This window comes from Brachyhypopomus gauderio, chromosome 18 (assembly GCF_052324685.1).
Source record: "Brachyhypopomus gauderio isolate BG-103 chromosome 18, BGAUD_0.2, whole genome shotgun sequence".
Lineage (NCBI taxonomy): Eukaryota > Metazoa > Chordata > Actinopteri > Gymnotiformes > Hypopomidae > Brachyhypopomus > Brachyhypopomus gauderio.
Window position 1 is genome coordinate 17340386 of NC_135228.1, and position 24403 is coordinate 17364788.

General features: G+C 48.8%; 1 protein-coding gene and 1 long non-coding RNA gene across 12 annotated transcripts in view; one reads left to right on the forward strand and one right to left on the reverse strand.

Moving 5' to 3' along the window:
* Positions 1-24403, forward strand: part of ncam1a (neural cell adhesion molecule 1a) — a 156137-nt gene that overhangs the window by 48554 nt on the left and 83180 nt on the right. The window lies entirely within an intron of this gene.
* Positions 13926-19321, reverse strand: LOC143481716 (uncharacterized). Its single transcript, XR_013122061.1, has 3 exons — positions 19216-19321; positions 14360-14508; positions 13926-13946 (listed from the first exon to the last, which is right to left on the reverse strand). It is a non-coding gene; the product is annotated as an uncharacterized LOC143481716 (long non-coding RNA).

Consider the following 24403-nt stretch of genomic DNA (forward strand, 5'->3'; position numbering starts at 1 on the left):
TTCTCTGCTGGTTCTTGGCCCGTCTCTGCCTCTTCCCCCGTCTTGGCAGGCAGATTTGCCCCACGCTGTTCTCTGTGTCAGCGTGAGAGGGGTAAATGATCCTTTCCACACTGGTCTGCCTCCGCACGACATGTTAGTGGATTTGTGTTCGCGGCTAGCCCTGTCGCCAGAGGACGTCCGGCTTATTCTACTTTGCTTTGTAAGATGACTAGCGGCGTCTCTCTAAGGGTCTAACGCCCTGGACGGTTCATGTGCACCAACCTGCTCTTCAGTGTGATACGTGAGATTGTTCTTTCTGGAAACAATGGGGACTTTTTGTCCTTAAGAAGACGAAAATAAGGAGAACGAGGAAACTAGTCCCAGTCGTTTTAATGAGGAAGATGAAGGCAGATGGAATTTGTTTAAAGGGAGGTGAAAGTGTTCTGTGCTTTATTAAGGCTAATTTGCCACATGTTCAAACCGAAAAATGCACAGACTAGGGGCTTGCGAAGCAAGGAGCATCTAACCAATGAGACGGGGTGTATGAATCACGTCAAGCCGAGTGCTCCCAGATCCCCCGCACGCTGACACGTATACCTGAGCGCAGGAGAAGGCTCGGGGTCGCGACCCTCTCCCACGATGGCGTCTTCACGCGCTGCAGCCCGGCCCCTCTCCGCCGCCGTGACGTCTCCCAGACGGTTGGTACCGTGGCCGGGTTCAGACGGCCAGACTCGCCCCTCTGCAGCAGAGCTTTACGAGGGGCTCAAGGTGAAGAACTGATGGGATAAGGGTGGCATTCAGGAGAAAAAGGATCTCATCATCTTTACATTCTACAGAGGGACCTTCTGAACCTGTCGTGCCGTGAGACTTTCATAGATAATTACCACAGCTTTGCTGAGCCTCTGCGGTGGACGGAGAGAGCAGACAGATTTCCTTTCATCTCTTCGTAATCACTTAGAAAATAAGTTGTGAGAATTGGATTGCTAATCGATGTCTCAAACTCGCTAGGGAAGGGGAGAAATTTATCAGTTACACAAATAAGCGCTTCCTCAAACAAAGTGGCATAAACATGCCAGAGTTTACAAACGATCACCTCAGAAGTTTTTCAGAGCCTTGTATATTGGGCGTTATTTTAAAGTAGTAAAACTCTCATGATTCACTGCTGAAATTATTAGCCCATTGAAAAACGGTCGGCTATTTTTTTTCTAAAGTCAGCGTGCTTGGGCTATTGTCATTCAACAAGCGTGTTCCCAGCTCTCTCAACAGCAGAGTATGTTGTCATGACAACCGGTTGGCCTCCAGTTGCTGATGTTGATCAAGACCTATCTGTGCATGTGAGTGAGTGTGTGTGCACGCGCCTGTGTGTGTGTGTGTGTGTGTGTGCTCATGTTTGTTTGTGTTTGTGTGTGTGTGTGCGTGTGCGCGCATGTATGTATTTGAGGTTCAGCTTCTTATTACTCTTGACAGTCAATAGGGGGCGCTATTCAAGCCATGTCTTTCCAGTGATCTAAGGCGATTGATATCTTCAGTAACTATTCGTCAAGGTTTGCAGCCGCACCAATGAACAAGCAGGCAGCAGCAGCAGGAGTCTGGAGAAGCAGCTTCCTCCACTCACGCCCAGAAAACACACCTTCACTCACAACCTCCAGCTGCTCCTCATCACGCCAGCAGCCATACAGCACATCCCAGTCTGTTTACAGAAAACCAGGCCCTTCTCTACTTTACTCTGAGTGAAAATAAGTGTTCTGGGTCTCAAACCTGCACGTCTGCAAAGCTAGAACTTCATAAAGAGAGACATTAGCCGGATTAATTTGTTGTGTCTGCACCCATTAGCAATGACAAATTGACATAGTCTTTTACGATGAGACCGAGCAGAGCTGATTTATGCTGTCACATGTCGGTGATGTTGAGTGGCTACAGGCGCACTGCAGACGGCCAGGCCGGAGAGAGACCAGCCATCAGCGTCACAGTTTGGCTGCTCACCGTCCGTCCCGCCCCTCCGAGCTCAACCCAAACATGCATGAACTCGCCAGGCTGTGCATGCAGGCCGCCCCTTCCAGGACCAGTGAGACTACACGGCTAAAAATAACAAAGCAATGATTAAGATGTGGGATTTCAGCTGTCGGCCGCATTGATGTGTACGTAGATCTTTATGGTGATAAGTGGGGTCGGGATGTAGATGTTTGGGGCTGTAGGCAAAGATCAATATTCAAAGATGAGCAGGGGCCACTAATGCGCCGCCAGCCGCGCTCTCCTCCGGCTCTCCGCCGCTCCAGTCCAATGGCTTTTTTTTTCCTCCGTCTTCATTCGTTCTGTCTGAAGAATCAATAAACAGTGATTTGGAGCTCGGACGGCGGAATGCGCTATTACGCAACAACCCGACCCGGCCTGCTCGTTTGCAGCTGTTGTGGAGCGAGGGATCAAAGGCTGGTCCAGCCCGTGACGGAGCAGGGTGCTAGTCGGGGCCCACGCTGCTCCTGACGGCGCTGCTCTCGTGTCGAGTCTCCTAGCGTGGTTTATGTTTGCAGCAAACAAAGTTTTGCATCTGTTTGCCTGTGTTGACAAACATTCATTGGAAACGTAAAGCTAATAGACAGAAAGGTAACTTCTGTTTGCCCAAGTTTGCAAATGTTTACAAACAAGGGTTGGATTTGGGAAACGTTTGGTGGTGCAGAGTGAGAGTAAACGTGCACTGGCTCCTGGTGCTGGGCGGAGCTACGCTCAGGGTGGGAGGAGTCTCTCTACCTGTGCGTTTGCAACGCCGTGCACTTCTATGATGAACGCTGCTGCCCTGCGGGTTTGCAGCTCTTCTGGTGAATAGCAGGTGCATCATGGGGGAGAGAAATGCCACCACAACACCTCCCGTGCGAACAGCTCCCCAGGACATCACATGCTCCCTGTGTGGATTTGAGAGCCTCGTTCTGCTTGTGAATCCAGGTCATCTCATTGAAGTAAAAAAGAACAGTTCAGCTCCAGCATGTGTTAGAAGTGTAGAGCGGTGAGCCTGTGGAATAAGCCGAAGCCGTCGGTGTAGACCATCTAGCAGGAGAGCTCACGGCACGGCCGACGGAAGCGGCACTCGCGTCTGTTTCATAGAGCAGTCACACTCAGGAAGGCTTGTTGAGCTCTCTCTCGACTAGCCGCTTCGTGCCTCTGTGGAAGGCTTGTCTTTCCTGTGGTAAGTATGGCCCCGTTATTGATCTCTCCACTTTCCCGCCAATTTCTAAAGCGTAGTCAGCTATGACAGATCCAGCTCTTTGAACACAGCGACCAGGAGAATGTGTGGCATTCCTCTGTGTTGTCAGCCAGGGAAGGTCTTCAGCGTGTGCCGATAAGTCTTACCCAAGGTGCAAGCGTGTGAGTAATGAGGTGAGGTGTCTGCGCACGCTCCTGCCTCTGAGTCTTCCTCACACGGCTGGGTAACGCCGTGTGGCAGAGGTGTGGGAGATCTTGTCTGGAATGACTCACTTTTAGGGGGAAGGTCACCTAATCACTGCCATAGGCACAAAGTTTATTTTCGTGCCTTTTTTATAGATTTTATTATGTCTCCCCAATGTGATGTCCACTGCAATCGGAGGCATGTGTGAATGTAAAGGAAGTCCAAATTACAAACCTGACTGCTTAATTTCCCAACCAACATGACTGGTTCTCGAACTTGGACTTGGACTGGTTTGATCATTATTAGCTTTTGTTTTAATAAGTTTTTCTTATTCTTGGATCCTTTTAACTTTGCAAATGCTCTCAGGAAGGTTTAAGATGTGAAAGCAGATGGCTGCCTGAGGCGGGTCTGGAGTGACCTCTGTTCCATGTTAGAGAAGAGCAGAAGGGACTTCGTTTATGCCGTCTGGTGTGATGCTGAGTGAAGTTCTCCGTTCCTCTTTGAAGTTTTTAACACATGAGAAAGGAAAAGAAAACAGACAGACAGACGTGGTTCTCGTGTAGCCCATCCCAGACCTCACGACTGCTGCAGAAACTTGCTAAGAAGTCCAGGGCTTCAGCGTCACCTGTTCTGACTGCCTCTTTATCTCCTCATCTTTATTTTCACAGGGCTGAGGTGTGTGTGTGTGTGTGTGTGTGTGTGTGTGTGTGTGTGTGTGTGTGTGTGTGTGTGTGTGTGTGTGTGTGTGTGTGTGTGTTTGTGTGGTGGTGGTGTTGTTTTTAGAGACCCTGGAACCCTCACTCCTGTTAGACTGCCATCCAGAAAATACTCTAAATTACTCAGCGTTTCTCAAGAGTGTACAAAAAAAACCCAACAACCGAATGTTTTGTGCAGGAGCTGAAGGCCAGTGGAGGTTGTAAGTAACCCAACCTCTCCATGGGAACTGGGTAAACATGCTTGCTCTGGCTCCCTGTTTTACTCCCTCAACCGGATCAATATTTTCCATTAGAAACAACACAGTGATTGTGTGGTCTGTATAGGTCACTCCTACAGAGGGAATGGCTTGAGTCACTTTATTAATTAGGAGACACATTGGTGCACGGACCAAGCTAAGCGTAGGTTCTGTGGCCCATTGATGTGCTGCACTCCTCCACAGACCCTCACCGTGGGTCAATCGCTCCTCCGCTTAAAAAGAGAAAAAGCGCAGTTGCTCTTTATGTGTGCTCTACTAAAACCAGATCCCCACCTTTCTCTCCGTTTGCGAACCCCTAGAGATTCGCTTTAGGTCAGATAAGCAGCTTCTTAGAAAGAGGCGCGGGGGGGGGGGGGGGGGGGGGGGGGTTATGCAGCATGGTGTCAAATGGAGGGGAGGGGCTATGCAGAGTGTGTCATCAGATGGGGTGGGGTCTGCAGCGTGGGGTCAGGCGGAGGGGAGGGGCTGTGCAGTGTGACATACTCAGCCGCTGAACCGGTGCTAAGATGCACGCTACGGTCCTGCCCATTTTTGCTTAATGCAAGGGCAATTCATAAAACTCACTTAAGAAAATGTTCACGAAGTAGATGCTTTTAATTAAGCGACAGGCACTGAGGGTTATGGAATTGCTGAGCAGCAAATGAATAGGCAAACTTGCAATCAGTGAATACTCCTTTAAAATCGCAATGAATTTACGGCCCACCTAGAGGGAGGCATTATTCTTAAGTGCAATTGTCCGTGTTAATGAAAGCAATAAAAGTATTTTATGTTATATTTTTCCTCACACACATGAATTATAGTAAAGAATGGAGAGGCTTACAAAATGCACGAGTTCAGAAGATAAGTGAGGAAAAAAAGGTTTACAGGTCAGAGGGCCCGGTCAAGTGTGAGTGAGTGAGTGAGTGCGTTTGCCCATTTGTACAATGGCTGCTCTCACATTCTGCCAACAATTAGACACTGCAGGACTAACCAAGAGACCAATTATGCGCAAATCAGGAAAACTTCTAAAACTAGGACATGTGTAACGATGTCAAGCTTCTCTAAGAGATAGCAAAATCTGGAGTAACTGCTAATAACTAATAACGTCCGTGTTGCTAGTGAACTCATTTCTTATTTTTTATCACGTCGTTATCATTAACTATTCAAATGGATGTTTCCAGATTGTATTTAGTTCTGTCAGATGCATGATATATGCATAAATTTGAAAGATTTTCAAACTATCTAAAATATTTCAGCGCTGAAAGTTACAGTCACTGCCTACTTTTAATTTCAGTCTTGGCAATGTGTAAATCTTTGGCCGCCGTCCTGCTCACAGTCCTGCTCCCGGTCCTGCCCTCCGTCCTGCTCCTGGTCCTGCTCCCGGTCCTGCCCTCCGTCCTGCTCACAGTCCTGCTCCCAGTCCTGCTCCCGGCCCTGTCCTCCATCCTGCCCTCCGTCCTGCTCACAGTCCTGCTCCTGGTCCTGCTCCCGGCTCTGTCCTCCATCCTGCCCTCCGTCCTGCTCCCAGTCCTGCTCCCGGTCCTGCCCTCCGTCCTGCTCCCGGTCCTGCTCCCGGCTCTGTCCTCCATCCTGCCCTCCGTCCTGCTCACAGTCCTGCTCCCGGTCCTGTCCTCCGTCCTGCTCACAGTCCTGCTCCCGGTCCTGCCCTCCGTCCTGCTCCTGGTCCTGCTCCCGGCCCTGTCCTCCATCCTGTCCTCCGTCCTGTCCTCTGTCCACCCCACCTTTACCTTCCAGCTGTTTTTGCGTGGATGTCCTCCAGACTCGTACCAGTCGTGTGCTCCAGGAGAAAGGTCAGGACACAAAGGTGGATTTGGGTTCAGCTCAAGGATTGTGAGCGTGTCGGGTCCAGTGAGTGAGATAAGCGCTCTGCCTAATCACACGTAGCAGCGTGAGAAATCGGAGGTGTCGTGCGGTGAGCTGCGGCTGTGTCGCTGTTTCACTCACTGCCGATGACCGGTTTGGCTCTGCAGTATCGGTCCGGATGCGTTTCTCTCAGAACGTGTACCTGCTTTACTAGACAAAGGGCTGTCCGATTAGTCAGACATCTGGACGCATCACCACTAGGAAGTAAGACAAGTAAGTAAGTAAACAAGTGAGTCCAGCCTCAGGTAAGCAGCATTTGCAAAGAAGCTAGAAGTTTTTGATTTTACTCAAAATCCATAATTTTATATGAGTTGGCTTCCCATTCAAGGACTATGATAGGGCACTCACCATAAGGAGAAGATTGTGGACTCCAGAGGGACGGCTTGCTCTCACAGAACGGCCCAGGTGAGTGACTCCTGGGCCACTTTTCGATGCATCTCTCTAGATGAAAACAAATGAAAGCATTTGCTGACAGCGAAAAAATCCTCTCGTAATGTTGGCGAAATGGGCCGTTGTGGGAAAAGGACGCTAAATAAGGCTCAGCAAAGCGAGCCGTGCCTGCATCGTTTGCTGAATAGTTCACTGTCACTTCCCAGCCTTCATTTTCATTTATGACCAAATATGCTCCCTGCTTGTAGAAGGATGCGCACGTCTCTACTAACTGGTGTAGTCAGTCGGTCTAAAGCCGAGTCTTCTCCGGTTTGGTTGGGTGAGAACCACCACACACTTAATATCTCCATCTGTTAAAATCCTAGTGCCTGTTTTGTTTTCCCTTCAATGTTTTGTTCTTGTAATTCCTGTATATAGAAACCAGCTGGGTTTAATTAAAAACAAAACCAGTGAAATTGGTGCGGTGTATAATGGTAATCCAGAAGGCTGAGGGGGGACAGGGGGAACAAAACAACAAAAAGGTAATCCTGAAACAAAAACCGCCTTTATATCATCTGGCATGAGCAAAGGATAATGGCTCGGGTTTGTTTATGCATGCTTCCCGTCTTTAACGGAGCCATTCCTGTGGGGCTCCTGGGATCCATTTATCGCTCATATGGACCAGAGCCACGTATGCTTCCTCCTGCAGGTGGGGTCGCGAGCGATTGCAGCGTGTGCTGCTGCTTCTGGACATCTGCGGACATGGTCCTCACACGCAATCGCTGCTGCTGCACCTCGGTTCGCCGTGATTATCCGGTAGTTCCCGCACTCCCGGTGCCCTGCTGTCGGACTGGGCTTAAAGCGCTCGTTAAGAACCAAACGTTCCCATTTTGTATACGACGTTTTTGTGCTTAATTGTGGAGCCGTTTTTATTATGATAAAATGCCCGTCGATCCTTTAGTTATTTTTGGAGAAAGCTTTCAGAGCCATTACCTTCAGTTTTCTTTTTGTGAAACAGGAGGTTCGTGTGGGCCCAACTGACTCAAGATGTGGGCAGTGTCAAAATCATTACACCACCCCGCTGAACGTAAATCATTTTTGACCCATGGAGGGCTGCGCTGGGTAGTTATTATTTCATAGACGAAAGCATTTTAAAGAGAGCACAAGCCTGCAGTGCTGGAGGGAAAATACTGGGAGGAAACATGAGCATTGTAGCAAGATCCATGAGCAATTTTTCATTAACAAGAAGCCAGACAATGGACACCAGCAGAAGTGTGTTGTGTGAAAAGCTGCAGTCTGTAGACACGGCAGAAATGAGCTTCATAGATGATGTTTGAGTCCTAAAGCTGAGGGCCAGTGCTCACCCCCACTTATGTGGAGCCCGTGAAGAATCAGTCAGCATGGTTTTACCCACATCCCCCCCCCCCCCACCCACTCCCCGACACTGTAAAAACTGGAGAAAATGTGTCATCTGCTTGGCTTGTCAGTCTGAAACGCGCTCAAACCCACAGGAGGAATTGTTGAGCTCATTCTACAAAGCGGGACAGAGGGTTTATGTAATGCGAGATGGCAAAGCCAGAAACCGTGCTGGGCAAACCCTCAGCAGAAATGTGTCGCACTCTTCCTCCAGAGTGTGCCGCACTCTTCCTCAGGAGTGTGTCGCACTCTTCCTCCAGAGTGTGTCGCACTCTTCCTCCAGAGTGTGCCGCACTCTTCCTCCAGAGTGTGTCGCACTCTTCCTCCAGAGTGTGCCGCACTCTTCCTCCGGAGTGTGCCGCACTCTTCCTCAGGAGTGTGCCGCACTCATCCTCCAGAGTGTGCCGCACTCTTCCTCCAGAGTGTGCCGCACTCTTCCTCCAGGTATGGGGAGCTGCTGGTCCTTCGGATGGCGAGGTTTCTCTGCAGGAGTGATTTAGGGCTTCTGGGGACATGCTGAGATGCCTGACATTCCTCTCTGGACCTTGGTGTGCCCCTGTTTTATGTGCAGGCACACGTGCAGATAGACATTCACCAAGCAGCTGCATATCTGCCCAAATGAATGGATCTGCTTTGCTTTGGTCATGTCATGGTGTACCGAGAAAAGAATCAATGAGCTAAACTAGAGCAGCATTCACACCCCCCCCCCCCCCCCCCAACCCCTTCACACACACACACACACACCCACTCCATCCGCCCCTCCTCCCACACACACCCCACTCCATACGCCCCCCCGCACCCCCTCCTCCAACCATCCCCATCCCATAATAGTAAAATTGCATGCTCTGGTTATTGTATCCAGTCATATGATTTCCTTCTACCGATCTCCATGGTGATACAGGTCTTTACAAAGGCTGCAGTTTAATCAGAAGATATCTAGGGACATTTACTTTCATCTGAACATATTTCGAGGTCATCATGAACACCATTGTAAGCTGGTTCTTAATTAGTTTTTACAATAATGTTTTATAAATCTATTTGCAGTTAAAATAGACTTGAAACATGGCCAGAAAGTGTTTTTCCTGTCTGCCGTTGAAGACGTGTTGCCTTATTGCCAAATATGTTTAGTTTCACAGCCAAAATGGAAGAAAACTCCAGCTGTAGGTATTTAGTTACTGTACACAAACAGTGTAAGTTTGTGCGTTTGGCAAAGAAATCAAGATATGTTATTTCATATTTGATCAAATGTAGTTCATTTTAGCTTAGGGAGAAGTTAATGACTTATCACATTTATTTTTATCTTCTAATTTATTTTCTAATTTTAATGCTTTAATAAGCATCTAGGATGAATATCAGGTGTCTTTTTATCCAAACCGTGCTCGGTTGTAGACAATATCCCAAATACTGAAGCGGGGGATTTTCATAATCATCAGTGAACCCAAATGGCAAAATTGGGCATTGTTTGGATCGGGCGACTCTACCTGGAACTGTTTTATGTGACAGCAGCTACTGTTCACAAATATCACAGAACAACACGCGATTCATCCAAAACTGAAGCCTTCTAATAGTGTTGGTAGTAATAAGACAAAAATGGTGAATAGTTGGGTGCTAGTCTAAGGAGCATGTGAGCGTCTAATGGTCTAACAGTCACGTAACACCTAACAGTCAGTGCTAGGCAGACCAACACCAGGACGTGGTGAAGAGTGGACGTGGTGAACAGTGGCCTGGCACAACCACCAGAAGCTGTTTGTGTTGCACTGAATTGCAGTGACTGGGATTTTCCATAATGAAAGTCACAATGAACACACAAGTGCATTTTTGGCACTTGTGATCTTATTCCGGTGCTTCGGCGGCACCAGTCGTGGTCTCAGCAGGCGTTTGACTTTGTGGAAAATAGCTTTTGCGGCCCCGGTGTTCCTAGTACGCAAGCAGGAAGCTCTGTTGCCCACGAGAGCCTGGCGAGAATAATGAATGTTAAAGAGTGTTTGGCCAGGCATAGATGAGCGGCCCGCTCATCAGATAGAGAAATGAACACTCCCGCTCCGTCAGCCCGGTCTAAGGGGAAGGTCAAAGCTGGGCGGGAGTGCTGGAGTGCTCACGGCTCCAGTGGCCGACCCGTTCAGAAGGTCCAGGCTCCCCCGGGCGTGCTCCTACGCTGGTTCCTCTCATTCTCTAGTACAGCTCCTAATCTCCCTCAACTGTTTTTCATTTTCATCAGCCTGTTTTGCCCTCTCCGTATTACCACCCCCTCACACACACACACACACACACACACACACACCACACACACACTCACACACACACACACACACACACTTCACGAGCTCTCATGGTAATGCCCAGATAAGCAAAACATTTGTAGATCGGCTCATGGCGTTGGCATTGTATATAATAGCATTATGCTGAAGCACTTGCTCGCACATGGCAGGGTCAACCACACACCCTCTGCTCTTGTGAAACTGGCTATCTGCTAATCATAAAAAGGGGCCGGTGCATTTGTTTAAACACCCCCCCCCTCACCTCTCCCCCGATTTCACAGGAACAATTACCTCCGTTGCCATGGTGTAGTGAAGGAGCTTGGTGTTTTTGTAACTGAATAAGCACAATGACATCAGACTGGCCGGCCCAGGGGCCCCTGGGGGCCAGTGAAAGGCTTTTGTTTTCCCAGTGTTCATTAGTGCAGTGGGTGACGCTCAGGCTCCCTCGAGGGCTCTTCAAATTGCCTGTGACTCATCAGAATGGGTGGAGAGAACAGGACTGCCCATCTACCTGTAATGTGCGATGGCTTTATTTACCCACCGCCCGGCCGAAAAATGGCACGAGACGGCTTTCCCTCCCATCAGCCGGGCTGACGCGGGTGAGCACGTTCCTGCTTGCACGGGTCTTGCGTCCGAGCTGTTGGATCCGTATTGCCGCGTATAAATAGCTTCGAGCGTGATGTGATTTGCCGCTTAATGCTTATGTCATAGCTGTAGCTGATAAATCACCCCTGTAATAAGCTGGGCGTTTTTAGGTCCACTGCCTTTGCTATTGTTGCATGCCTGGCCCCTGTCCAAGAACCTGCTCACAGCAAACCTGAAGCAGTGATGGGAATGACTGGTGTCTGGCCAGTAAACTAGATGGAACAATGTTCTGGTAGATGGAGCGATGTTAGCCCCGCCCCCACCCCCATCTTCATCTATTTCCCTCCCTCTCCCTTCTCCACAATGGCCACAATGTGACGGGGGTAGATTATATGCAGACTGAGACAAAGGGATGTAAATCAGTGCACGGAGCTGGGCTGAGCGGAGCGGGAGACTGGGGAGAGGAGATGGGTGGATCTGCTCAGATGCTGCTGGGGCCGTCCTAGCCCTCCCAGAGGAACGTGTAGATACCAGGTGCGGGGGGCTGGGGAAGCTTGATGGCTGTGTCACTGGCGCGTGTCAACATGCTATCTGTCTGCGGGTGTTTTTGGTTATGTTGCATTCTGTTAGCGTGCGGCGCGCGTGTGTGTGGAGGGGTCTGTGGGGGCGGAGCTGGAGGCTAGCCAGGAGAGCTGATGTGTATCCTGTTAACACGGAGAAGCGGGCGAGCGAAGGAGTGTGCGCTCTGGCATTTCAATCTTATGGTGGCGCTGTGTGAAAATCTCGCACATGAAAAATCGCGTCCCAAGGATGGAGGAGCAGGCAAGGTTAGCCGTTAGCCGTTAGCCGTTCCTCACAGCTCTGAAACGCCAGCTTCCCCAAGCATAGACACGTATGTACTCGGGAGACACTAACCACGTTAATCGTTATGCACTTCACATCGCCAGTCTCTCATAATTCAAACAAAAGAAATATTTGTTATCTGAATGTCAAAGCTCCCCTTGAGAATAAGTGCGTTTTCAGACAAATGTAATAAATGACTGACTTAAACTGACTTTCCTGTTTTGGACATACTTATGTAATTTGCCTATTTTATTGTGTGACCACACAGTTGTTCATTGATGGAAAAAAAACCCTTCTAAGCAACACTGAGCTTCCACATCTGAGTGTTTCTGCAGGATTTAAAGAAGAACAGCATGACAGCCAGCTTCATTGATCACGGCCCTAATCTTTTCTTGAAGAAAAGCTGATTGTAGAGGGGTTACAGCTTTATTGTCAGGATAACCACACTCTTTACAGCCAGTCTTTTCTCTTTCATTACTCTGCTGGTTTGCCTCCATTAGTAAGATTTTTAAAATGCCTTGAAACTGCATTGAGAGAAAAGGGCTGCTTACATCAAGCTATCAAGTCAATATGGGAGTGTTTGACTCCAGTATTACGCTTACTAGCATGATCGTGAGATGTCTGGAGATGCAGACTTTTATTACATAAAGGGAAATAATAGCTTTGTTTTTTGTTTTTTTTCATGGCAAAATAAGTTGTCTGTCAACTTGTCTTGTCAGTTTTCCCACAAATGTTTAATGAGGATTTTTTCGATTGTGTCATTGAAAATAAAATCCTGCGTTATAGTGTTTGTTTCCCCTTCGTTGCAATTGAAGCAATTTAAGTGGAAAGGAGAACTGGACCGATAGAGAAAAGCATCTCTGCTCCACAATGGCTGTAGACGCAAGCCTGTACGAGACAGGTGAGACGGGCGCGACAGGTGAGACAGCTGTCATTGTGTATCAGGACTGTTTCTCCTTCTTCTCCCGTTGATCCTCTTCTCTTGACGAGTTCCCAGCGAGCTTATCCCACACGCTCTCACCCCACTCCCCCAGAACGGCGCGTCTGCGCTCCAACCGAGAAAGGCAGGATCCTTGGAATGTCTGCCAGCACTAAGAAAATGGCCGGTTTTCTACTGAGGAACCCGTGCCAGAGAGAACAGACCGGCGGTATTATCAGAGATGATCTTCTCATGTCAGTGGTCTGCAGTGCTCTCACAACAAGCAGAGCATACCGGACCCCAGAGAGCGCAACTCTATTTATTTTTTGCATTCTCTCACTCTCTGAACTCAAACATGCTGGGATTAACTAGCGGGATGTTGGGGGGATGAATTAGAAGGCAGTGTGTAGCCGTGTGCTGAAATGGCACTGCGAGAATATTGTAGACATTTGAGGACTTGAGCTGAGATGGCTCTTCATTTGACACGTAGTGTGCCTGCGTGGAAAGAAGCGGCCGTCATCCAGCCCCCCTCCCCCGTGCCCCGTAGACGGAGCTGCTTCTGATTCATCTTTGCTTTCCTCAAAATGTTTTTTTGCTTTGATGATTTTTTTGGTCATCCAAGATCTAGTCATACTCTGTAAATGAATTGAAATGTTGTGTGGGCCATTCCTCTGATTAGTTTTAATGATTACCAAATATAGAGTGCGGAGAGACGGCATTGCATGCATAAATCCTCTGATGTCATAAATCCTAATAAATGTTATTGATGTAAGATCATAGGGATCATTAGCTGAAGGCTGTAGACTCTGAGACAAGAAATCCCTCCACAGAACAACTTTAGGAAAGAGGAAAGATTTCTCGGATTTTAGATGCTGTCGCTGTCCTGAGAATTTATGGAAGATGCTAATTTCAAAGAGAAACACCTTGGCACATTTATCTGCATTATGTCTGACTCAACAAGACCTGAAAGGAAAAGAAGCGAATCAATTCTGAGACGTGCAAAAAGCTGCCAGCCGCTTTTTTTCTCTTTTTTTTTGTGGACACAATTTCAGCCTGATGGCTCGAAGCTTATCACCATGGCCCGTACGCACGATATGACTGGGGCGGGTCTGCTCGTGCGTGGTGGCTTGGATGAGGTGGTAGTCAGATGTGGCAGGTGCCCAGCCGGAGGAGACATGGAGCAGGAGAGAAGAACCAGGTCCTGGCGTCTGAGGTGCAACAGCCGGACCGGGCTGACGTGACACCGCACCACCCGCCTCCGGAGCTCCGAGCCCTGGAACAAAGCCTGACGAATCAGGAGCTGCCGTTGCAGCTGGAAGGGGATTGTGGGGGCTGTGCCTTGAAGAAGTGGGCCGCAGCAACCTGGAGAGTAGAAGTTAGATAAGTAATGCATTCTCTCACCTGCGGCTGATGAGACGCGTTCAGCAGACAGAAAATTAATTGCCAGGATGGAAAGGGAGCCTGCTGTTTCTAAACGTACTGATTAATTAATTATTGCTCTGAAAGGTGTACTTAGGAATGGAGTACCAGGAAGCGTAAAAGGGGGGGAAAAATGTGCAAATGCAGTCTAATTACATTAAGCAAATCTGTCGCCATCCACCAGTCAGAGTGGCAGTAGAGAGTTTTCCAATGGTTCTCTTTTTAAGCTTGTACCTGGGAATGTTCTGTGTAATATTCGTGATGATGCAAAGCGGGGATGATTTCTTAATAGCCGTGGTCACGGTGTTGCATGAGGAAGGGTGGCGGGTTTGGTCCACACCGCGGTGGCCACGCACCTCAAGCTGGGACTGATGTCGACTCTGGTGATCACGCTGCTCTTGCTCAGGACTGCGTGGCAGTGGACGGGTCTTGAAGAGGGAGAAGGCCGGGCTCGTCTGAAGGGCTGGGTGGAGATTAGCCGGAGAATTCATCCGCTACTGTGATTCTGCGAGGTGGAAGTTTCACAGTCACAAAACAGTCTTTTTCCTCCACTTGCCTTTGCTATGTGTAAAGAGTTAGCTGTGGGTTTTTATCGCGTGGTAGAGCCATGTGTCCACTGATACCAAGATGTTTCACCAAAATCACACTTGTTGTTTAATATGCTCTTAAAAATTACACTATCGAGCATCATATTTTACCAATCATGACTTTCAACCCCTTGCCATGCGAAATATGGCATCAGGAAAGAACATTTACAGCTCACGGTCGCCTAGTCTTGATGATAAATGATTACAAATAGAGCGTTTGCCCCTGAGCAAGGCATAATGCTGCTAAATCCTGTAGAATAGCAGTATGATATCCCAAGCAACTACACGATTCTCTTTTTGAACCACACTTGAAAGCTAAGGGATTAATGTTTCATCAGACATCTTAGTTCAAATTAGCAGGGTACTGTGCACTGATTGCCGGATGGTGATTAACCATTAAAGCATCTGTCTCTTTCTCACAGTCAGTCACTTAGGAAAGCCCACTTTGGCTATGGTGCCACCCTTGTCTTTTGTTCCTATTCAAATTAGGTAGACTTAAATGCCTTTTAGGTGTCAAGGTGACTCCAAACCAGCCTGAGAGGCAGGGAACTTCAAAGTAGGCCGAGCAACGTTAAAAGGCCAATCAGCTAGTCAATCTCGGAATTGCTGAATTCAATAATTCAGAGAGAAATTACTGCCTGTAGAGGGAAAGTGAATAATTCAGCATATTATGACTCGCAAGTTCCTCCATGCAAGTAGTAAAGATGATTAATTCAACATCTGGACTAATAGAGATTCAGTCAGGGCTTGATTTACAGTGTGGTGCAGAGACACTGTCTGCTCCCCGGCTCTCTGTGTCATACATCTCCGCTTCTCCCCTCTCACAGAAGGCTAAGCACCATGGAACAGACTCTTCAGTTCCCATTACACACGCAGGAGCAGAGTCTACCCAGCATTCCATGTGCAGCGGGTCCATTTACGTGGCTAGCTTTAGCTCGGCTACAAAGCCGCCCGCTCCTATGATAATTGTAGGGAACGTATGCCTTCCTGCGGTTACTGATCGATGCGCGAGTAGCTAAGCTAGCTAATTATATTTGCTGGAATGGTTTTGGGTCTTCCAGAAGTTATGGTTGCACTGCAGTCAGTTCACATTAGGGGACTGTTGCTTTTTTAGCTATATGGCCCTGGAAACGTGTCTTGGAGAATATCCTCCAAAGAATAGATGCTGAAACCACAGTTCAGATAAAGGGGGAAAAGGAATGGCTACATTTTCTCTATGAATTATTCTGCGGTGCATTTGCAGTTAGCAACTTTGAGATACTGTCTCTAACTTTGTATTATGATTACGTTTTTCTTGAAAACATACATTAACTTTTTCGTAGTCGTACTGTGAGTGAAGAGCTCTACTGTGCCCTCTGAGGATGTTTTTGATATATTTCAGTCAATCAGTCAAACGTAATCACAGATTTCATGTTCCTTGGTCACGAAAGCCTCTTCTCAGGGTATTACAGACTGTGGCTGTGAAAACGGTGGTTACTGCTGGCCAGGCACACATAATATGTCCAATTGATGACTTTTTTTCATGCCTCTAAGAAATCGATAGCTGCCTCCTCTCGGGGTGAACATGTGATCTGTCGTGTAGAGGGAGCGCAGCAGTGATGTAGAGCTGATGGTGCAGCCAGCCCCTTCACCCTGCTGCCAGCCTAGGTCCACGCCACCGGCTACGGAGGTCCTGGTGATGCACAAGATCTCCATCAGCGTCTCTCTCTCTCTCTCTCTCTCTCTCTCTCTCTCTCTCTCTCTTTCTCTCTCTCTCTCTGGCCACCTACAGACCTGTCACCCACAGCGGGCATGGCAGGCCACCAGCGCGGCGTTGCTTGTGCAAGCCTTACCGATTGCTGCGTTGATCCATTTAGATAGCGATTTCATGTTGTATTGTGTTCTGCAGTTCACACATAATGAGCATGCAATCGTATCTTTGAAAGGCAATTTGCCGCGTACGGTGCGCCGGCGGGTCTGGCGACTCGGGCCTGATGGAGGAGTGAGAAGCCTCCCCTGTGCGGGGGGGGAGGAGCCTCCCTCCTGTAATTATGCGCATACGTTGGTAGCGGTCCCGTTGCGAGGGAGGGGAGGAGCCGGGGGGTGTGCGAGGTCGTTCACTTTAGCTGGAGGAGAAGGAAAGAAGCAGACCTGCAGGGAGTCGCCTGCATCTCCACTACAGTGTGAAACCCCGCCCCCTCCCCCAAACCCCGCCCCCTCACCCCTCCCTTCCATGTTGCCTCTCTCTCCAGCAGCAGCCAGCACTGCTAGATGCCCCAGATATGGGCCGTGTATGTGGTAGTGTCGCCCGTGCTCCCTGTCTGTGTATCTCTATTGTTGTCCAGAGACCAGCTGTCCTGCTGCCCTGCTGTCACTGCCCCAGCCGTCCCCTCTGCCTCCAAGCCCCTCCCTCTGCCCCTCAGCCTCCAAGCCCCTCCCTCTGCCCCTGCCATTGGTCCTTCACTGCGACATGTTGATACGTCGCAGTTGCTTGCCGTTAATTCTCTCCTCTGCGTGCCCTGTCTGTGTGCGGATTACACAGGGCTAAATTGGATCTCGGTGGGATTATGGGCATTGCTTTTCCATACTCTGGTTAACTTTGCAGATCTCATTGGTCAGATATGTTGGGGAGAAAGGGTGGGGTGGGGGCTATGTATTCTGATTCAATATCCACTCGAGGCGAGATAAATGTGAACACGTGAGCTGAGCTTGGCCGGGGGAAAGCGGTTACCCCTCCTCCCAGTTACCTCTCGTCATCATGCAGTCCCAGTGCAGTGCCCTCCTGCCGCACGGTACTTCAAGACCCACTGCATCACTCTCAGAAACATTGAAACAATAATTAGGTGAGCTCCACTGTGTGCAAGGCAGGATTCCTCTAGCCAAACTGAAGAATTATTCCATTATACCCAACAATCATATTTACTCTCAGTGTGGCCATTATGCAGCTCCAGGGTCTAAATCTGTCAAAAAAGTGGATGAACTTTGAGGCCTGTGCTCCTTAGAGAGAGAGAGAGAGAGAGAGAGAGGTTTTTTTTTAATCTCCCATTGTTTACCTAACGAAGCTTTATCTGGATCTGTCTGTATACTTCTTGAGTATCTACTTCAGTCTATTTAACTGTTTAATAGATGTTAAGTATGTGGTTATTTCTCTCAAATTGCCCTCTGCAGCTGCTGGCCAAACAGACCACCTACTGACACAGTAATTCAGACTCTCAGTCTCGCTGCCTTTGCCAACCGCTCGTAGACACACCTAGCTCGGCTGTGTGTATCAGAGCGGTCTGTTTAAGAGACAAGAGTTATAACCGTTAATTTACACATCAGAGAGCGAGGATAATCTCGCACGTATTTCTCTCGGAACACATGATCAGGGGTGTTGATGAATATGTGGTGGAAAATGTATTGCCGCACACACTCGTAAATAGCGGGCCAGGACTGATGGATGTAAGAGGTCAGGATTCAGGACACGCCTGTCACCAGGCTAATGACGCCTCTGCTCCCCGGCTGTGTACAGTAATCGGCCTGTCCTCCGTGCCTGGCCGGTGGAGTGTTAGCATCGTTCTGTTAGCATGGTTAGCGTCGTCCTGTTAGCTAGCTCCAGGTGTTTACCCACCGGAGAGGTCCTCATTGGTTTATAAAGGGAACAAACTCTCCATTTCTACACTCGTCACATTCATTTATTTCGTTGCTCTCCTGGTATCGTACAGTAACGTGATGTAATTCTCTCTGTTTCTCCGTGTCTGTCTATGTCTGTCTCCTGTTCACTGATTTGATTATTTGGCTGACATTCATCCTTCCTCCGGTTTAAAGGTAAGAATGCCTGTTTACTGCACACAGTTCACGCTCCTTTAATTATGCTAATGAGCATGCAAGGCCAAGTCAAATCACAGCAGGCAAACCAAAGAAGACTGGCTGCATTATGCCATTAGTAACAATGGATAGATATCAATGATTTATTACTCATTCCAAACCTCTCTTGTTACATTTATCCCTTTGCTAAATCAGTGATGAATGAGGGACTTTTTGTTTGGTTGGGTCCCAGGGTACATGAAGTAGTCCTAAGAGAAGATCATTATTTTTTGACGTGAAGAGGAAGAGGCACACTGCTCTGTCCCCCGTGACTCTTGTATTAAATATTCCACTGCATTCATTGCTTAACTCGCGCCCAGCATCAGGAATGCATAAATAACAGGAAGTGAAAAACAGCTTCATGCTTCCTGCCAAATTAGCCCTCGTTGGCTGTAGCCAAATGCTAAAACATTGCCATAAAATTGCCACGAATGCCTCTGTCATCTTGGCTTCGCCTCAGATATTTCACATACTTGTCACATATTTTTTTTGTTTCTCCTACTTCTCACTACAAAAAAAGGTGACATTGGGGGGTGTTTCGGTTAATTTTGATGCAAGTGGAAGAGAGACGATGAGAGGAGTGAGTAAGGGGCCCAGGCGTAGCTACCTCTCTTTGACATGCTCACCATAACTGCAGCCCTGGCCCTAATCTCCTCTTCCTTTAGCTTTTGTGTCTGCCTTCTTGTAGCTACACTTTAGCTGTGTGGAAACAGCTGTATGGAAAACAGAGCCCACAGTGAGAGTGAGATCTGAGCTACAGTGAGTGGCACGTTTGCCCGGAGGGATGTTCCTTCACTTACTTAATTCAAGCACTTGCTCCCGAGGCAGTGGGTGTTTTCGTCTGAAGTCGGGAGAAAAGAGTGGCTCGTCCAATGAGATAGCGGCTCGTCCAATGAGATAGCGGCTCGTCCAATGAGATAGCGGCTCGTCCAATGAAAGGCAGCTCCTTCCTGCCCGGCTTTTGTTGGGGAGGGTGAGAAGCCCCATCCCACACACACACACACACACACACACACACACACACACACACACACACACACACACCACCACCACCACCACCCTGCCTGATAGGAGCACGATAAGAGTGGAGGTCATTCAATGAAGTCAGCGCTCGCCCACAGACGAACGACCCTTGTCTGTAGACTGCCATAACTTAATCTGAGCATGCGCTGCCGACCTTCCTGCCTGAAGGGACCGTTAATTGAAGGATGACACTGGCAGGACGGAGTCTGCTTCTGCCTGACTGTCTCACAGAACTCTGTCTGGCTGTCTCTCATTGATTATTCATGGAAGGAAATGTCGTAAAATAGAGCCACCATGAACTCCGCCTGAGCCGGGCGGTTTACTCATTTTAGCTGCAGACGTAATACACGTCCTTCTTGTAGTTAGCCACTTGGTTTTGGGTGAATATTTGAACCATCTTCTTATTTTGTGGGTCAGTTTTGGTCATGTTGACTTACTCTTGAAAGATATCTGTTCTTGACCTGTACTTGACCCCAACAGAGGCTCCGGGTGGCTTTGCGGCTCAGCTCTGTTGTTGACTAACTCCTTCGTGGGATTCATTCTCCTTCTGGTAGCAATTAGTCACTCTGCAGACCCTCGACTTCAAAGGTCTATTGTGTAAAATGATGAAATTGTGAAACATACCACATGCAAAAAAATGTGTTTTTATAAAACGCTAGCTCTGGCATAAACACGGAGCCACAAGTCACCGGTCTCCTCCTCCTCGATGCCAGTGTTCGCGCTCGGACAGCACTGTGTTTAAAACGGCTAGAGGGGAGAGAAGGATGCAGTAGAGAGAACAACACACTGCACTGTAATGGGAGTTGCACGAAAATCAGACTTTTCCCCAACGGCCCTGCCTCCCTCCGCCATGTTAAGCTGTCACACCCCCCCTCCCCCCCTTTCCCCCCCTGAGTATGTGCGTCCTATTCATAGCAGGATTACGAGCACTGAGGAGGGAGCGAGCAGAGGAGGGAGCCTGCCGTTGCCATGGCAGCGAGCAGGTGGGGCGGGCCAGAGCGTGCAGCAGCGGTGTGGTGTATGAGCGCGAGGCCTTTTGTGAGGGAGGGAACGTCCTCCTCCCCTTCTGAAGTACCCCCCCCCCCCCCCCCTGTTTCCCCTTCCATATTCACCCCGCCCACACTCGGGTTGTGAAGGAAGCAGACGACCCACGTGGGGCCTGTTTGCTGCTCTTTCAGCCGTTGCAGCCAATGACTGACAGTCCATCGCAGCCGTCTGGCTGGGCTTGTGAAGCGTCTGCGTGCAGTTTGGCAGGATAATCTTCTTAGCATTGGCCGGGCCGTGTAAGGTGTCTCCCAGACTAGCCCGGGCAGAGATGAGGCAACCCCCCCCCCCCCACCTCCCCCCCAACCCAGACCGCCTCTCTGGCAACAAAAGAATTAGAGCTCTGTTACAATCAATTAGGCTTTCATGGGCCTGTTATGCAGGAGGTTGATCATGTGTGGGAAGTTTAGGACACTTCTGGTTAGTCTTAGCCTCTCACTTCCCATCATCCCTTCAACTGCCCACATCTCTGAACTGTGTGATTCCTGCTTTGGGAAAAAAAAAACCATTGTCTGAGGATGACGTTGCCCTGGAAGGTTGAAGCGTTCCTCGTTGTGGCCAAGCAACAGGGGCAGATTGTGTATTCCAATCATAATCTTATACTCCCTAAACCCAAAAGCCAAACAGGCGTTTGGATTATCCAGTGGGGGGTTGTGAGACAAAGCTGTGAGACTGAGGACCCACCTGCTCTGCAGTGCCACACACTATCCTCCCGACGGCCACGCTAAGCCAGTATTTTCACTCTCTCAGATCCATGTGGGGCTGTAATGATTTCACTTCTAATTTAGGCGCAGAATAGGCAGGCACGGAGGCATCTAGATGACATCACTTTTTTTTCGGATAGCGCCAAACACGGACGACAGTTATTCTCTGCGGTTCATTTAGCTGTTTTAGGCTTGACATGGCCTGGCCTGTTTTAGTCCTTGGTGGTATGTAGGCTGCTGTGGGAGGTCAGCCAAGCTGCAGGCCGTCTGTGTGTGTGTGTGTGTGTGTGTGTGTGTGGTGTGTGTGTGTGTGTGTGTGTGTGTGTGTGTGTGTGTGTGTGTGTGTGTGTGTGTGTGTGTGTGTGTGTGTGTGTGTGTGTGTGTGGCTCTCTTGGGCATTTTGCACAACACAAGCCGCTCTGGCTTTGTGTCTGGCTGTTGACGGCAGCGCTGTGGATCAATGATGAAGACCTGGTCTCCCCAGTCTGTAGACCTGACTCAGGCCACCACAGACACGCCCACTGCTGCCTTCAGCTCCTCTCTGCATCTGCTCTCCCAGATTTATAGCATCCAGGGATAAACTGTTTAAAAGTGTCTGTGCATCCGTCACCAGGGCCCTGCTATATGTGTGTGGTTTCTCATCTCCTTCCTCCTTTTATATATAGCTCTTTGAAATAATTGAGTTAAATAAACACACATGACTCCTTTTGGGATCAAAGTGAGACGAGCAGCTTGATGTGGGCGCAAAGGTTTTTGGATTAAGTGAAGGAAACTGAGAAACAAGACAAAATAGAATAAAAGCCAAGTTTTGTGCCAGTGTTATAGATTTCCTTTGCTTCTGATGTAACACACACAGACAGTGTCGAGGCCCGTTCGGCTAAGGCGGAATCCAGAGTTTCGCCGCAAATTACATTTGCAAATCCTACACTTCTGTCTCCCTCTGTCTCCATATGCGCTCTTGTCTAATTGGTGTAGAATGTTTCCTTGGCAACGCCTCTGACCCCGAGTAATTCCTGACAGGCGTAGAGTTGAATAAATGGCTTTGGGAATTGGGAACCCTCCATATATCCCTGAACTGGGCATGTTTAGCCTGCAGGAGAAGTGCTGCTGCTGTATCTCTGGGAAACGCCACATACAACGCTACACAACGTCACCTCACTGATCCCGCCAGGCGAACGGGGGCCGTTCTCTCCTGGAGGAGCCAGACTCCTGCCCCAGCGTCTTTCGTACAGGCACTTCCGTGGTTGCCACAGTGGGCCTCGTGTAGAACGGCAGCGGACATCCCCGGCAATGTGGAGTCTGGGTGTACGAACGCGACAGCACATGTTGAGATGCGCTGTCCATAAACGCGCACACAGCTGAATATTTGAATGTGTGTGTAAACACCCACACATGTATACACAGGCCCTGCCAGCCCCTACAACAAACACGTCAGTATTCATTCTGGTTTTGTCTGAACGGCGTTTACGTCTTCGGCTTTATAGTCAGAAATTGCTCAGTTTCAATGAAGGGGTTATTTTTAGCCTCTGCGCAACACCCAAAACCTCCCGTATGGCATGACTGCATGCCCCACCACCAATTCCCATCTACATTGCCCTATTGTTAGACTGGATCAGAATGAGGACCCCATTTTGCACCCCTATAGGCTATCCAATGCAGATGAAAATGGGGTTGCATCTTGGAAGCATCTAGTTAGAATATTTGGTTGGAGGGCTCTCCTCCCTGGGAGAAGCATTTTTTTAAATTCTGGTAGGTGGCCAACATGTCTCTTCCTGTGAATGTTCCGAGTAGGTGTCTTTCTCCGTGCCTGCCTGGAGAACGGGGTGACCATGAACAGAGGTTTGCACCACAGGCACCTCGTTATTCTGACGGAGCCAGGGGCATAGCCGAGCCGGAGAGGACGGCGAGTCGGAGAGGACGGCGAGTCGGAGAAGAAGCCTCCACTCGCTCACCCCTCCCCACAAAACCTCCTTTTAGCACAACATGGCAAATTCTTGATATTTGGCAACCACAAGTATTGAGGCCAGAAAATGCTTGATTAGCAACAGATGCTAGAGGACAAACATTAAGCTAGTTTCTGCTACAAAATCTCTTTCAATACCCCACACGTCGTCTTGGTGACGTGTTTCTTTCAGTACCTTTTGGAAGAGCATTCGGACCCTGCTGCCTCTCTCTCTCACACTCGCTCTCTCTCTCTCACGCTCGCTCTCTCTCTCTCTCTCTCTCTCTCTCATGCTCTCTCTCTCTCATGCTCTCTCTCTCTCACGCTCTCTCTCTAACGCTCTCTCTCTCTCATGCTCTCTCTCTGGAGTTCATTCTCTTTTCATTTTCTCTCATGGCTCATTTGATATTTTGATGTGGGCAGCATTTAGGTGATGATCCAATGCCTCTTCACGTGCTCTCATAGGAAAATAAATGGAGAAAATTAACTTCTGCAACCAGGTGGGCCAATCAGGTTTTTCCCCTTTATTTTCTTTGAATGTTAAATTCATCATAAGTGTGTGGAGGCCAACTTATCTAATTTGTCTCTGTCTTTGAGAGCTGTGTTAAAACACCATTTTCAAAGTCTGGAATAGACAACCAGAGATGTCTCACCTCTTTTTTCTGTTAGACTATTTTTTTGTGTGTCTCTCTCATACTTTTTCTCTTTCTGTCATCCGTTCCTTTCTTTCTAACTTCTAACACCCAACAACCACAACCTTCTCATGTGGACCTACCAGCATAAGGAGGCTAGCAGACAGGATTGGACAGAACTGTTGCCACAAATCAGAAGCTTAACTTTGTAACAGCTGTCTGGCTCCTTGCAGACCTCAGATGCTGCTCTCTGTAGGGGCTGGCTGCCTCGGTCTGGACAGCTGTCTTTTCCTCACACCTTCTTCTTAAATCATTTTGTTTAAACACAGTCCTGGCCCTGCCACCAGAGTTCCCCCTCTAACCATCATCTCAGTCAGACCATTTTCATGGGTAGTCCATGTTCATGTCTTTCACATCTATCTCAGCTCTCAGTAGATGACGGTTTAGAGGAAGTCAGAGTCTCCTCAGACTGTACCGGGGTCGTTTTAGATGTTGGGCTTTCCGTCGTTAAAAATGCCATCTGCTCTTATCGGAGAAGTGCTACAGCGTGATAAATCAGCTTCCCTTTGGGGCTCTTCCCCATCTTGTTCGGTGTGCTCTTGGCTAGAGAACAGAGCATGTAACTGGTTCGTTCAGTGGGGAA